The sequence below is a fragment of the Phaethon aethereus genome, assembly GCF_964289735.1.
Source record: "Phaethon aethereus genome assembly, chromosome: 5".
NCBI classification, from domain to species: Eukaryota; Metazoa; Chordata; class Aves; order Phaethontiformes; family Phaethontidae; genus Phaethon; species Phaethon aethereus.
Genome location: NC_138579.1, coordinates 6482806 through 6497507, shown reverse-complemented (window position 1 = coordinate 6497507; position 14702 = coordinate 6482806).

Genomic DNA, 14702 nt, shown 5'->3' with positions numbered 1-14702 from the left:
AAATTAATTGGATTTATTACTAGTCACAGCTGCAAAGATGGCTCATTTCTAAGTTTATTTTACAGAAAGTGGCGGGAGGAGTGGGATTTAATAGTCATCCCGGTTAAGCTAATGAGCCAAAACTGATGGTCTCTTCTTGTTTAGAGAGGCCCCAGTTCAGTGGAGCACCTAAGCATGTGCGCAGCTCTTGCCGTGGTTTCCAAGGGATGCTTTGCATCTGCTGGAGTGTTTGCTGATGAGTAGGATGCCTACAGATGCTTACAGTCTGGGGGGAGAGGAAGCATTTTTCTGAATGGCAGTCAAAATCAATGGGATGATCAGTAAGGATCATCCCACGTTATCATTTCTGCCTAGAAAAGAGGAAATTACTTTTCAGAGAAAAAAAAACAATGAGAAGCTCAGTGTCATGAGGACTTGCCCGCTGTCTCTAAGCCTTAGTGTGAAAATGACAAAATCCCTCCCTGCACTTGCAGCTGATGAAGTGCAACAGAGGGGACTGCAGGACTCACAGCCTATGCACAGGGCACCGCTGGGACAGAGGCGATAGCACAAACACAGTGAAATCAATTGCATTTCAATTATAAATCGATACTAAGTAAATCCAGCCTGCCCACAAAGAGGATTTTTGTCTGTCCCAGGAAGATGGCTTGATCCTGCAAGAAGGCTAGTGGCTGGAAGGACTGGGGCTGGGCTTCCTGTGGTTACCAAGCTGCAGAAGAGACATCATTCCTTTTTTTCCTCTCTCCCTCTCCTGGCTGCAAAGTCTTATTCCCTCCTTAGCCCAGCAGAGCACATTTCTCCCCCCCCGCCCCAGGTTATTTTTCTGCTATTTTAACAAGGCAAGCCATCTTCCCAAGGGGTCGGATCCATTCCAAATGAAAGTGGTAGCTACCCTGTGATGGCTCCAGCAGGTACACTACTGAGGTGGGAAGCCAGGAGCCCAGCTTCAGCTCGATACCAGCACCAGTGTCCCTAGATCACAGCCCCTCTCTTGTTTTCTGGGCCGCATCACTTGAAAGGATGCTGAAAAGGTACCCAAAGGAGCTTTCAGAGATCCCTCCTCTCCTGTAGATAAAGAAAAACAGAAGGTGTTCAATGGGAAAGCTGGCCATGGAAGTGGTGAGGTGGGTGTGATTTGCAAAGCACCTATATTGCCTCTTCTTGAGAAGGTTTGGAGGATTTTGGTAGCTTCCTTCCCAAATTGGAAACCAATTTTCTGAGGCAAAGACAGGCTTCCTTAGGCAGGGAGGTGTTAGACTAACAACAAAAGGGAAAGGCGCAAAGAGGGAACAAATGGAAACTCATTTAGCACATAATGAAGGTGCTGAGAACAAAATTAATCAAAGCACTGAAGGAAGTGGAGAGAAATTCTTTCATCACCTAACTACCAAAGGTAGGTCCTGGCGAATAAACAGGAATCACTGTTGTACAGGCAAAAATTTGCCCTAGCTGGAAAGATGGAAACCTGGTGGGAAGCTGACTGGAGTGTTAAAATTGTGGCTTTTAGGAAGGCTGAAGTGGGGACAAGATGGAGAACTGTTAGAAATAGGACCACGAGCATCCAGGTCATTGGACTCAGCAGTAAATTAATCTGGAAATTGATGGCTCAATCATCTAAGGTAGAAAGAACAAAACAGACCAACCAGCATCCGTGGTGGAGCACAAAATCAAACTTGCAAACCATCTGAACATCTCCCTCAGCAGCTGCCAAAGGCAAGGAGGGGAAAAGGGCCAGATTGTCACGGGCGGACTTCAAATGGAGTGAATTCTGCAGGAAAGCTGCCTCCAGCGCTGAAACAGCTTCCGTAGTTGTAAAGATGACGGTGATTATTGCCTCCCTCAAAAGCACTCACACATCCAACAGGGGAGAATTGTATATTAGACCCTTTTTCTTGGCAGATACAGAGGATTTGATCACAGGACTACAAACGCACAGCAGCTTAGGTAGGAAGTGATTGCCACTTGAAAACACTTGTTATGTGCAGATAGAATAAAATCAAACTCAGTAAGATATTGCCTTGCTGCTCTCCCAGGCTGCTGTTACAAACCTGAAAACAGTCATGAGCCAAGTCAGTTCAGAGAAAGAATTTAAACAGAAAAAAACCCCAAGAATTATAATTGGGGTATACAGAAGAACATTTCTCTATGCTGACCAAAAGCCACAATCCAACAACTGAGAGCCTATTACAGTGGTTAAAACAACAACCCCTTCTTCACCAAGTGGAGAATACAAATATCCTTTATGAAACAAATAGGGAAAAGGGAAGCCGATGCCAGTGAATACAAGTTGGAAGGTAGGATCTATAGATCATTCATAAGGAAAACAAAAGGGCACAAGAGGCAGGAGACAGCCAAGAGAATTAGGGGAATTGCAGCATTATTTTTTTTTTTTTTACGTACAGGAAACTTCTTGTTTTCCATGCGGGGGCAATAAGCCTGCAGAAAAAGCAGCAATGTAAAAGCAACATTTTTGGTTTGTCCCCTTTGAAAATAGCCAGATGGTAACATTACATCATGTGGGGCTGATGACATACTTTTCACTCCAGTGGTAACTAAGGTGATCATTAGACAGAGGCTAGATATCTTTGGATAAATGGGTTTGTACAACATGCAGCTAGGCAGAACTGGGCTTTTACCTTGAAATTTCCCACTGCTGCTTTGTTGACACGAGCAACACTGGGAGTTTCCGTGCAGAGGCATGGCCAAAAAGTGCGTGAGGTAAGAATGGATAATGCAATACCTAAAACACTGGGAGTAGCCTTACGGTAAACCTCTCCCATATATCCACCAGTAGATATGAGCCAGTCGTACCATTGGCAAACAGATCTTTCCTGTCCTCGTAAAGAACAGCGGGCTTTGCCTCCTGGATCCCAGAGATTAAATCTCATGAGAAGCCCGCGCTGTTGTTGCTGGATGCTGCCCTCGGAGCAGCAAGAAGGACCAGGGTATTGGGTGGGACAGGATCTTGCTGACACTCCCCTACAGCTCCTGGGCTTGGGACTTGCTGTGTTTGCCTTTCCAGCTGGACACTCCCAACCCCATTTCATCTGGGTTTGTTAACAGAGATTGTTTATTGCAAAGCTGGTTTAGAAACTCCGTATAAATAAACCTCAGCCTCTTCTCTGCTATTTAGCAGAGCTGCAGCCCTCCAGGGAGCTCCTAAAACATCCTCAGAGTTGCCGGAAGGGCGGAGTTAGTCACTGAAATCTTTACTGATGGAGACAGATCCAGAGGAAGGGCGAACCCAGGAGAGCTTGATGAGCACGTGGCCAGGCTCACTTCCAGGACAAGGCACCGCTCTGGTCTCTACCCCCTGACTGAGCCCATGCTGACCACCTTCCCACCATGGGTAGCCAGATCCCCTTTTCAGGATGGGGAGACTGATGCTTCATGTCACTGCTGTGTGATGGTGGCCATCCTGCTATTGACCCACACAGCTGGCCCCATTTACACTGCAGCTGCATGGAAATCAGCCCATGTAAACCTATCCCATGGACAACTGTTGGCTCAACAGTCAATAGTGGAGCCACTCTACTCATTCGTCGTAGACGTGCAGAGGTGTGTACCAGTTGGTGTCTTCAACTTTGTGTCTCGTGAGAGAAGGACAGATCTGCTGTATTTGTGCAGCCGTGGCAAGACAAGTCTCTAAACAATGTCCATACACACCCACCTCCACTTTCCCAGAAAATGCCTTTACACCGCTACAAAAAACACCCCTCAGCTATTAACTATGAATGAAAGCGTTCTCCCGAGAGGTGGGAAGGAACAGGAAAGCCAATGAGCCCAACCCAGCTTACCAGAGCCAGAGATGTGGGGCGTGCAGTGCCAAGCAGTGACTGATGCAACATGAGCAGTCCTGAGCCAGTGGACAGAAAAGATCTGGACTGGTGAGGGAGGAGCCTAAATCCCATCAGTTTATAGCGAGGGCCCGGCTGAAAACTTTAGGACAAAAAGCAAAGAGCAAAGCTACATACCTTGCGTCCACCATGAACCCCACCATGCTCCTGGATGCTGCTGCCTACAGTATATCAGTTCTTATTAATACAGACTGTTACTTAGCAAGGGAACAAGTCAGTGGAATAATATACTCCAGATTCATTACTGTCAGCTCACTCAGAATTATGTGTATTAATGACCAGATTATATCTGTTTATATAATACAAATTACCACGGAGTGACTGCAGGCATTGAAACGCTCCTTGTCTGTTTGACACACATAAATAATGGAGGAGCTCACGCTGCATTTGGTACACATGACTAACCTTTTATCCCTGGCACCCTGGTGCAGGCTGGAGAAATGACTCGGGTTTCAAATTCCTCGCTCCAGCTGTCATTAGCCTTGCAAAGCATTAGCGAATCGGCGGCTAATTGATGTCCTTGTTGGACATTATTTTATTAGTCAGGCCTGGTGAGCATCAAGTGGAATTTTAATGCCCTTCTATCCTTGGTCCGCGTGGCCATACGTGTTAAGGCTTGTAAATAATTAACTGCACTCTAAGAGCAATTTTAGGAAGAGGCAAGTAAGTTAATCCTATAGGTTCGGGCTGCTCCGGCTGGCCCGGGTGTTGCGACCAACGTAGGCTCCTGGCAGAGAAGAGCTGAGCTCTCTGTGGGGTGGAAGGAACAGCCCAGACCTTGGTCCCCCAATGATGGTGGTTCATAGGGTGGTTTATCGACTTGGTCTGGGGTTCACATCATCCTTCGGTGTGGACAGTCCTTAGAGAAGCTGCCATGGGGAAAAGGAAGCAGCAGGACTTTGCAAACAGCCTTGAGAGAAGGTTCAGATGAAGGCTCAAGGGATAAAACCGTGCCGCGCTGCCCGGTGCTCGTTGCTGCACCAAAAATACATCGTTGCATCAAGCCGGCCCCAACATGTGGTGAGGAATAAAGGATTTTCACAACCTGCTGTGAGCTTCTGGCTTGTCTAAAAGCCCACGTGCCGGGTCACGGAGGGGTTGGGGCTTAATGGTTGTGTTGCTCATCCGTTGGGGCACTGAGCGGCAACCCCATGCCGGTCCTGAGCACCATTCGGCAGCAAGACCGCAGCTGGGGGACCCAGGGCGAAATCAAACCCCTCTGTGAGTGTGGGGAGGAAGGTTTGGCTTTGACAGTCTGCATGCAGAGCATGTTGCTTTGAAAATAGTAACCTTTTTGCTTCTACTTTTTGCTTTAGAACTGGCTAAATAACCTGAAAATGAGCACAGATTTACAAATCAAGGACAAAAAATATTTTTGCTTGGGTTGAAATGAAATTTTGAGACTGTTTTCCTGTTTAAAATTTCATCTTTTGTTTTTTTCCCCCCCTTTTTGTTTTCTAACAGCACGGGGAAGTCCACCATAAACCCAGACCTGCCGAGCTCACGGCCGGCGGATGTCCTCAGTACCATCCCCTGCTGATCTCTTGGGACTTCTCCCCTTCCTTTCCCTCCTCTACCCGTCTCTCTGTAGCCTCTCGGGGGCAGGAATCGTCTCTTCCTACGTGAGTATTCCACATTTGTGCTCAAAAAGAGCCTCTGAGGAGACAGTGCAATGCAAAATATAAATAATTTAAAATAAAACCGTCATCCATCTCTTGAGATCCTTACTCCAGCCCTGCTTACGTACTGCACGGGCTTTCCAGGAGCCACGCAAAAATGAACAGAGAACTTGGGCATACCAGGCTATTCATACATTAGGCAATAATTATAATGTATATTAACTGCCTGGCTGTTGAAAGAGTCCCAGCATGAGATTGCTTCTCTAATAGGAGACAGAAGTGATAAAAGACAGTAATAGATTGCTTTTCAGATGTGGAATTAAAAGCAGCAACTCGTTAGAATTTTTTTTTTTTTTCACAGCCTCTAATCGCAAGTAGTTTCTTTTCAAGTCAGATTTCCATTTCCAAGGCTAAGCTCAGCAACACAAACAGAAATTAAAGAGGGGGGGTCCTATTCTGACCTCTCCGGCATCACAGGAATGGGGAGTAACTGCGTTCAGCTCTGCAGTGCTGCCCAGCCAGCGCAGGAGCCCAGGAGCCAGCCCACCTAGGCAGCCTTCTGAAGAGACTATCATCAAAAGATCAGGATTTGGCAGCTTTTTTTTTTTTTAAATGCTAGCTGCAGCCACTAAATTTCCTTTTTTAAGAGATAGCCTAGAAGATAAAGCTTTTGAATTAGAGCAATCAAAAAAAAAAAAATGAAGCTACTTCAAAGCAGTGGCAGAGATTCTTAAAAACTGACATTTCCACTTACTGATCCAGTTAGTCTCTAGCAAGGAATGCTTTCCAGACAATTTTGGCTGCTGTTTTTAAAAGAAAAGTATAGAAAGCAGGAGAAGAAAAGGCTGGATTTTAGCTGAGCTGGGAAGCACAGTAAATAACATTCATTAGGTTCTCCTGGACAGTTTTAATGACTCAGAGTTTTAAATCGTTCATTCAACATCTTTACAGGCCAAAATATAGTATGGTTTCAAACTCAAATCATTTGGCAGGAGCTGCATAATCCATAAAACATTTGAAGGGGGGAGTAGAGGGGGAGAGGAAAAGAGGTATAAAATCAGGCTGGGAATGGTGCTGCTGGTCAAATTTCATCTAGATCAGCTGCAAAATCTGGGTTTATCTGTATCAGTAGCATCTAAAAATACAGGAGTCCAGAGCACCTCCGTCTTCCCACCCCAGAGGCAGGACGGGCACCACCGCGCACACGTTTCGGATGCCAGCGCTCCCACAGACCCCAAGCACGGGTTAACCAGGCTTCACCGCCCGCGTGCGTAGTCGCCGAGCTCTTGAACACAGATGGTGATTTGGATCCGGCAGCACAAAAGCTGCATTTTTTTCCGCTGTGTTGTCCACCCACCCTGGATGGGAAATAAGCTCTTCACCAGACGAGCGTTTTCATGAGATCCATGCACAAAGCCAGGCCTGGGGTTTAGGGCTGGTTTAAGTCTCCCAAAGCTGCATGGTCTGTGTCCCTTAGGAGCAACCCTGCTGCGTCCTCCCAAGCGGGGTGCAAATGCTGCCAGGTCTGGCAAGCGGGGGGCTCGGGCAGCCGGGACGCACCTGCACCCCGATGCCGCTCCCGGGGAGCTGGGGGAACTCTGAGGGCAAAGCCCCGCAGCTTGGTCGTGGCTCTCCTTGAGGCGCGGGGGGACGCAGGCAGCGCCCAGGAGCTTTTCTGGATCCCAGGGGCTGGTGTTGGCTGCACCCCCGTGGGCCGCAGCCACAGCCGCGTTCTGGCAAGTCCATCCCCTCGCCCAGCTCCGCTGGGGCTGCTTACGGTGGTTCATCCCAGCCGCAGCACGCTCCGCTGCCAGCTAAAGGGAGTTTCGGGGCGCAGTTTAGTGCCTGAACCGGCAGAAAGGTGAAGCCCACAGCCCAGCCCAGCACAGCCGCTCTCCGCGGGAGCCCTTCTGGCTGACGGGAGACGCAAGCTCATGCGGCCCAGGCCTCGCGGCAGCAGCAAGGGGTGACAGGGACCAAGTGACGCCGTCTCTGCCACAAGCCAGAGCCCCCCAGGCCAAGCAACAGCGGCACAGTTGACCCACGGCAGCCCCCAGAGCCCAAGGGTCAGGGGGCAGAGACCTGACGCAACAGGGCTGCGCTGTTCCCCGAAAAGGGGTGGCTCCCGCAAACCCCACTGCAGCACCGGGCAGGGAGGGAGCGGGGCGAGGGTGGCAGCTGGCAGCTGCGGAGGACGGCGAAACGATGGCGGAGCCTTACAGGCAGCTCCTGCTTGCCTGGGGGCTGCTTACCGCCAGCTCACTGCTGGCCCCGTCCCCAGGGACACACACCTGGGCAGGGTTCCTCGGGGAGAACACCCCGGGGAGGAGATTTTAAGAAAAGTCTTCAGAATGTGGGGAACTGGAGCAGGCCACGGGTGCCGCAGAGGCACCACGTCACCCCGGGGCAGGAGGCTGGAGCTGAGATGACTTGTGACTTGACGATCTTAGAGGTCTTTTCCAACCTTAATGATTCTGCGATTCTGTGTCATTTTGGTATGAAAGCGCTTGGGATATGAAAGCGTGGTCGGGGCCCAGGTCTCGCCTCCGGCAGCGTAAATCAGGAGTGCATCCACTGCTGCCCGCAGGGGCGCAGGAGCAGAGCAGGGCTCTTTGCCATGCCGTTTGTTCAGAGGTGATGAGAGGCAGGGAAGATGCTTTTCTGTACGTCGGTTTGACGAACATCGTGTTGCGGTTAAGAGACGCCTCGGAGAGCTCTGTGAAGGGAAGGAAGGGAACATGCAGGATTTCCCATTTATCAGCTGTAAACACCTCCTCCATCTCCGCTGTCAGACACGAAAGACTTTGCAGGAAGGAGCTGTGGTCTGGGCAGGAAAGGGATTTCGTCCCTATCACACCACACTGCGGCACATCAGGCCCCGCCGACGGTTCGCCCGGAGCAGACATGCTTTGCCCGGCTCAGCCTTGCAGCCATGTGCGTTTAATCGCAGCGGCATCGCAGCCGTGCGGATTACCCAACACGTTCACCAGCTGGATATCGAACCTGTGGTCAAAATCTGAAAGGCCACAAATACGGAGCCTCTCGCCACTTGGCTCCGCTCCCCAGCTCAGTCCAGTCCTCCGGAGACAAAAGGCTCAAGCTCTGTGGCCGTTTACTTTATAGAAATAGGATCAAGACCCAAAAGTAGCCATTAAGCACCCCCCCCCCAAAAGTCCCCAAGGATTAATTTTTGGTGCTAAATGCTCTCCCCCTGTTCCCCCTTCCTGTTGCATGGAGAGCTCTAGCTCAGGAAAACGCACAGCTGAAAATGAAGCATCGCCCAGAGAAAACGAGGAAACCAACCCAGTCGTGAGCCCTTCCCTTTACTGCCCCATGTGCTAAATCCATTGGAGATGAGCAGCGCAGACTGAGGAACCCCAGCGCTTCCCACTCTCGCACGCTTTTACGGTTACGCGTCCCAGCTACAAGAAGGTAATAAAATCCTGTAGCTGCATCAACAAAATTAGATCAATCCCACGGCTACACATCCACATTTAAACCTGATCAAATAACTCCTTGTCCTAAGGAACCTGGGGAATAGCTCTTTATAGGAGAGCACGAAAGGAGACAGAATTGAATTAAAGATTCATTGAAATTAAAAGGTTCAATTTTAAAAGAGGCAGGGCCAAGCAAGAAGGAGCTGGGGAACGTATCTCTTAATGAGCTCAGTGGCAGGAGTATCTTTAATAATAGATCTATCTGATGGGGGAACCATGTAACCCAGCAGCGCACAAGACATTTCCCTCCGCACCACGATAAAATGAACGGCATGCGTCCCCGCGCACAGGTGGTTGTTAATGCTCCGTCTGAGCCCGAGATTAAATTTCGGTGACCAGAACAAAAATGTGGTGTTGGTGTTACGCACAGGCCTGATGATGCTGAGCCAATAGCATGAGGGAGAAAGTGCCCTAAAAAAAGGGAAGGTAATGAATAGTTATGAAAGAAAATTAATAATTCTATGGTTAGGACGCGGTCCCTGGTGACTCGTCTGTGTCCCTGCCTAGTCCTGATTCGAAAACAAACTCAGCAGGAGAAATGCTGCCCTCTTCAAAGTACAGAAGAGGATTTGAAAAAGCGAAGGCTTTTCCCCAGCCTCTGTCCTTAACTGCTGGGGCAACCTCAAGGCAGCCACTTAAAACATGGACAGGACTTCTCCTTAAAAATAGGTCAGGGTACATAAAGTGCTTGACATGATGAACCTTCAGAGCATTAAACATATGTGTGTATCACTTAGACACATCATTTTCCCACAATTTAGTTTTCAAAATGGGATTTCTCTTCTTTCTAGGTGGGGGATTGGAAAATAAAATGTAGTTTACAGCTATTATCCTTTTTTTTTTTAGCAAAAATACTTCCATTGCAAGGAAAACACAAGTTTTGAATAAAAAATTTACTTTAAGGCCCTGGTGATGGGGGTTCTGGGCTGGCAGCCTGGGCTGGGGGCTGATACCTCTCCCCGCCCCATTTTGGGAGCGAGCTCCCCAGCAGCCTTGCAGTCCCTGTGCCGGCTGCAAGCCCTCACCCTCACCAATACCCCTCCTTGTCTGGCAGCTGAGAGCAGGCAACGCCGTGTGTGTCACACAGAAAAGCAAGGCAGGGAAATAGCCCCTGAGAAAAAAACCCAAAACCAACCAAACTTCTTCTTTCTAACCCGTGCAGGAAGCAGGGTGCAGTTTTAAAGAGCTTCAGAGCATTTCTCCATGGCCCCAAGCCTGCCCGGAGGATGCTTCCCAGCACCCAGCATCTCCACTGGGACCCTTTGCCAAAGGCAATCCCTGCTGGGGATGGGGCAGGGGAGTTACAGATGCTCACAGCTTTATTGCAGTTATTACAGGCAACTTCAGCTCCACCACTGCAGCTCTTCAGGCTTTCTTCAGTCAATTGCATCAAAACTTTCTGTCCAATATTGCATCCTGAAACAGCGAGAGCTGCAGCCCGGCTGATGGCCACCTCCCTCTCGGGGCTGGTGGGGGAGCGCAGGAGGGGGGAGACAGGCTCTCTCTGTGAGCAGGAGGTGAGATTTATGTGAACAGTTGTCAGAGGGAGGAGAGGGAGGGCTTTGGGGCTCAAGAAAATCTGCAACTCTTTTTTTTTCCATGGCCGGCTCCCTCGCCGGCGGCGCTGCTTCGCGGGCAGCCGGCTGCCGGCAGCACCATCAAGCTCACCGCTCTCCTGCCACGGCCACGCGGAGGCTTTGCAGGAGGTTCCCGGGCGCCGGAGAAGTGCAACCGGCTGCAGGAAAGCAAGTTGGCAGCAAGAACGGGCGAGAGCTTGGCCAGGCAGACAGGCGGGTGGAGAAATGGGAGAAGAGCAAAGAGAAGAACGATTGGTGCCCCCACATCTCCAGCGGCAGACCGGTCCTTTTTTTTTTTCCCCTTCATTTTCTTAGTTGACTTCAATATCCCTCTTTTCTCAGCAATCATCTGGCTCATTTTCCCCGCCCAGGGGAGAGATGGACTGCCCATTTCAGCAGCTGCCTGCAGACAGACTGATTGCAATATTTCACCCACACATATGTAAGCATTTATATGTATACCTACATATAGGCAGTACCCTGAGACTCCCTAAGATGTGGGTATCCAAGGGCATGGCCCCACATTACCCCCACCTCAAACTTCTCCCTCCCTTCCCTGAATTGGAAGGCATTTCAAAGCCAGGTTTAAGGTCTCAAATTACTCCACTGCTTGCAGGAAGACTTCCCCGCTTGCTGGAAGCTGGTCTCTTCTGCGGCCCCACAGTCCTGGCATTCGTAAGCCCCGCTCACCCTGACAGAGGATTTGGGTACAAGCATTTTACAGTGAACAATGTGGCAACCCATCTACGGACGGGCTGGCTTTGGAAAGAGGCCGACCTGGAGCACCAGGGTTTTGACGTTATTTTAGGAATAGTAGCAAAATTAGAGCTCAGCATCTCTGTCCTGGGAACGGGGAAGTTCTGCCATGGGTGTGGATGGGTAAACTAAGATAAGAAAAACCTTAGAGAGACAGTGCACTATGTTAAATCCTGATATTTTAAAATGTTAAAACCTGGGATAGCATTGGAGTAAAGAGCTCAGAACATTCACAAAACCATTCAAAACTAAATGGCTTAGGTGCCACCATGCCCTTAATGAAGTATCCCAACCCAGGACCATATTGTCACTGTGTCCCACCAGCCACTGGCCACAAGGAACAACCTAAGTCACCTGGTGCCATCAAAAGTGTCACAGTACTTAGTCACTGTATTTAGCACAGGACTAAAGCATTGCCTGCCGGTGTCGGATCACATCACACCAGCTTCCGTTAACAAAACAGAGAAAGTCTTTGGCTCCCATGATGGTGAGGTGGAAAACACTGGAAGCACATTGGCCGCTAGACCTGCAATGCCAGAAACAGATGAGAAGCATAAGCAATCCCGGCCTTACATAAGGATTTTCTTATCCTGCCTTACATATTTTTCCCAGTTGTTATTTCTGGGGTGGTACCCTATTTCTTGCTTGTTTTACAACATATGAGACCTGGAAGGTCACCAAGGAGCAGGTGTCATAATGTCTTCAGGATCCGCCAAGATGGGGGCTGCGTGCATGGGATGAATCCCGCAGGATGGCTGGGCCTCCAAAAGGCCAACATCCAACTAAGGCATCAAAGAGCAGCTTTCCCCACTGACACTTCACTTTCCCAGCATGACCATCCACTGAGTCCTTGAGCTAAAGGGGATTTTTCTACTTGTTTAAGACTTTTTTTTGTCCTCAGCAAAGCACTGTTCATGGCTCCCCGGTGGGGAATAGCCAATTCCCGTGAGCTGGAATAGCCCATTCTCATGTGCTGAAATAGCTGCACTCTAAAACAAACATTTTTTAAAGCCTTGGCTGCTGTATGGCAAATGCCCTCAAACCCCACTTGGGTTAGGTCCCTTGGAAAGCAATTTCTGACAAGTTTTCTTTTTAATTAGAATGTGGCTGCATAAAAAGTTATAAAGAGGCTGCTGTTAAACTATACTTGTTACAGCTGCACGATGGGGAAAAAGTCCTTGCTCCCCCTTGCATGGTGAGGAATCAAGAAGGTAAGAAAGGCAATAGCTTCGCTGGTGCTCTCCTGATGAACTCAGAGCAGCTGAGCCTGGGGGAAATGCCAAAACAGGCAGCTCAGCTCCATTGCTCTTGTCTTCACCCACCCAGAAACACCACCGTGCCACCGCCACGGCCATGCAGCCCCCACCTTCCCTCTTGCCAAGGATCTGCTGCATGTTGACTTCCACTCAAGGTGGCTTCAAAAAGCTCGATTTAGCAACAGGGGCAGGCACACGACCGATCACGCCGTTGTGCACCCAAGGGTTTCTCTTCCTCTTGCCAGCATGCGTTTACCAAGAGCAAATTGAAGAGTTACAAAGAAATGTAATGGAAGTTGTTTATTCCCATTCTGCAAAGGATCCGGGGGGCTTCAAGGACCTCCATGCAGGTACGGCTGTGCTGCCGCTGATACCAGACGGATTGAAGGTAAACTTTGCCGGAAGTTAACCACTTGTGAAAGCATCAAAGAGCAGCCCAAGTGCATTTTTCTATTGCTGGTCATGGATGCGTCATAAGATGTTCTGCAAAATTTCTCCCAGCATTTTTCTTCTCTTTTTTTATAGCCTCATAACCACTTTAAAACACTTATTTTGGAGGAGTAGGAGTCTGTCTTTGTTCAGAAGCAAGAAGTGGATTGGCAGAGGACAAGGCGAGGGCAACCCCTTTCAAATGAACTCCCGTGAACCAAGCAAAGTGCCTGGATCTACAACACGATGAGGGCAGAAGTCTTGCTTTGCTGGCTCTCTTTGGAGATATAAACACAATAAATATGATTTATATAGCAGCTCACGTGCTTAACACACGGCAGGCACTTTCCCTGCTCCTGAAGGTGAGAAATCTGTTCGGTTACACTCACCCCCTTCCCGAGTTGTTGGTGTATCCCAAGGAGACTGTGATATTCCCATGCTTCATGGGAACAGCATAATATGACAGAGAGACCTAGAAATCAAGGACCAGCACAGAAGCAATAAATACCAACCACAGCGCTGAGCCAATTAACAAAACAAGAGAAAACCAATTCGGTCTTGGGTTTTCACTTAAAGGTAGCAATGCCTCTGCTGCAGCCTGGGAAGTTCGCAGGCATTGGCAGCTCTCTAAATTCACCTTGTGTAAACTCAACAGAAAGGTGAAAAATACGCTCTGGGCAAAGCTGATGAGAAGCTGCAAAGTGGCTGAAAGAGGAGTCTGCAGGCAGATTAATATGAGGATCCACAAAATAGCCAGAGCAGCCAAATTAACTCAGCTGGACACGTGAGCAAATCGATATGGATACGTGAGCAGCCCCCAGCCCGGCCGGTTAGAGACACCTTTGGAAACAACAGACTGCATGGGTCAAAAGCAGCACTTAGAAACCACAGCCAGAAAATGGGGCTGAAATCCATTGCCCCGGATTCAGGGCTGACCTTTTCTCCTCGCTGTGTGAGGAGGAACCCAACACAAAAATCAAAACACCCAAATCACCGTGGTACTTGGAGAGCGCTTGCATGGTGGAGAACAGAGACAGCACCGCAAAATCCTACAAAGGACATACATGAAAGCATGAGCAGAGGTGTTCGTGCCAGTAGCTCAGCCTCCCCAGCTGGAAGGATGTCTTCCAAGCTGAGAATTTAGTTCAGTTCTTGAGGTTCTATGCAGGGAAGTCAACATCTCATGTCCCAAGCAGCAGCTCTGTTTTGCCTTTATTAACTCATAACCAAATAAAAGGTTTTAGATCAGTTTTTACACGAAGCTCCTGTATCAGTGCTTTTTGGCTGCAGGAGCCATGGCTCTTCTGAAATCCTCTTCACAAAAACAAGGCACCAGAAGCAGGCTCTGCTGCTGCACGATGTTCCCCTACTCCCAAAGCTCATGAGAAATGAGTAGTAAAACGAGCTGAGCTGGTCACCTAACCACAGCCTTGCCAGAGCCAGTATTTACCGCTCCACAGGTATCCGGGCTGGCAGGTAATGGTGACACAGCGCTGGCTTCAGCTCTCAATAAAGCACAGTCTGCAGGAGGTCCCTAATTCTCTGGACAGTGGGGAAGTTTTCATATCTGGGGACCGGCCCTGTTCAAAGCTCTCCTGATGGTCCCCTTTGGCTGTTTCCACAGCCGGTTGCCCTCAGCGGCAGCAGGGAAAGGAGCGGGGCCTCGTGACTGCCTCGCTTTTCCCACGCCAGCTCTGCCTGTCCTTGGCCT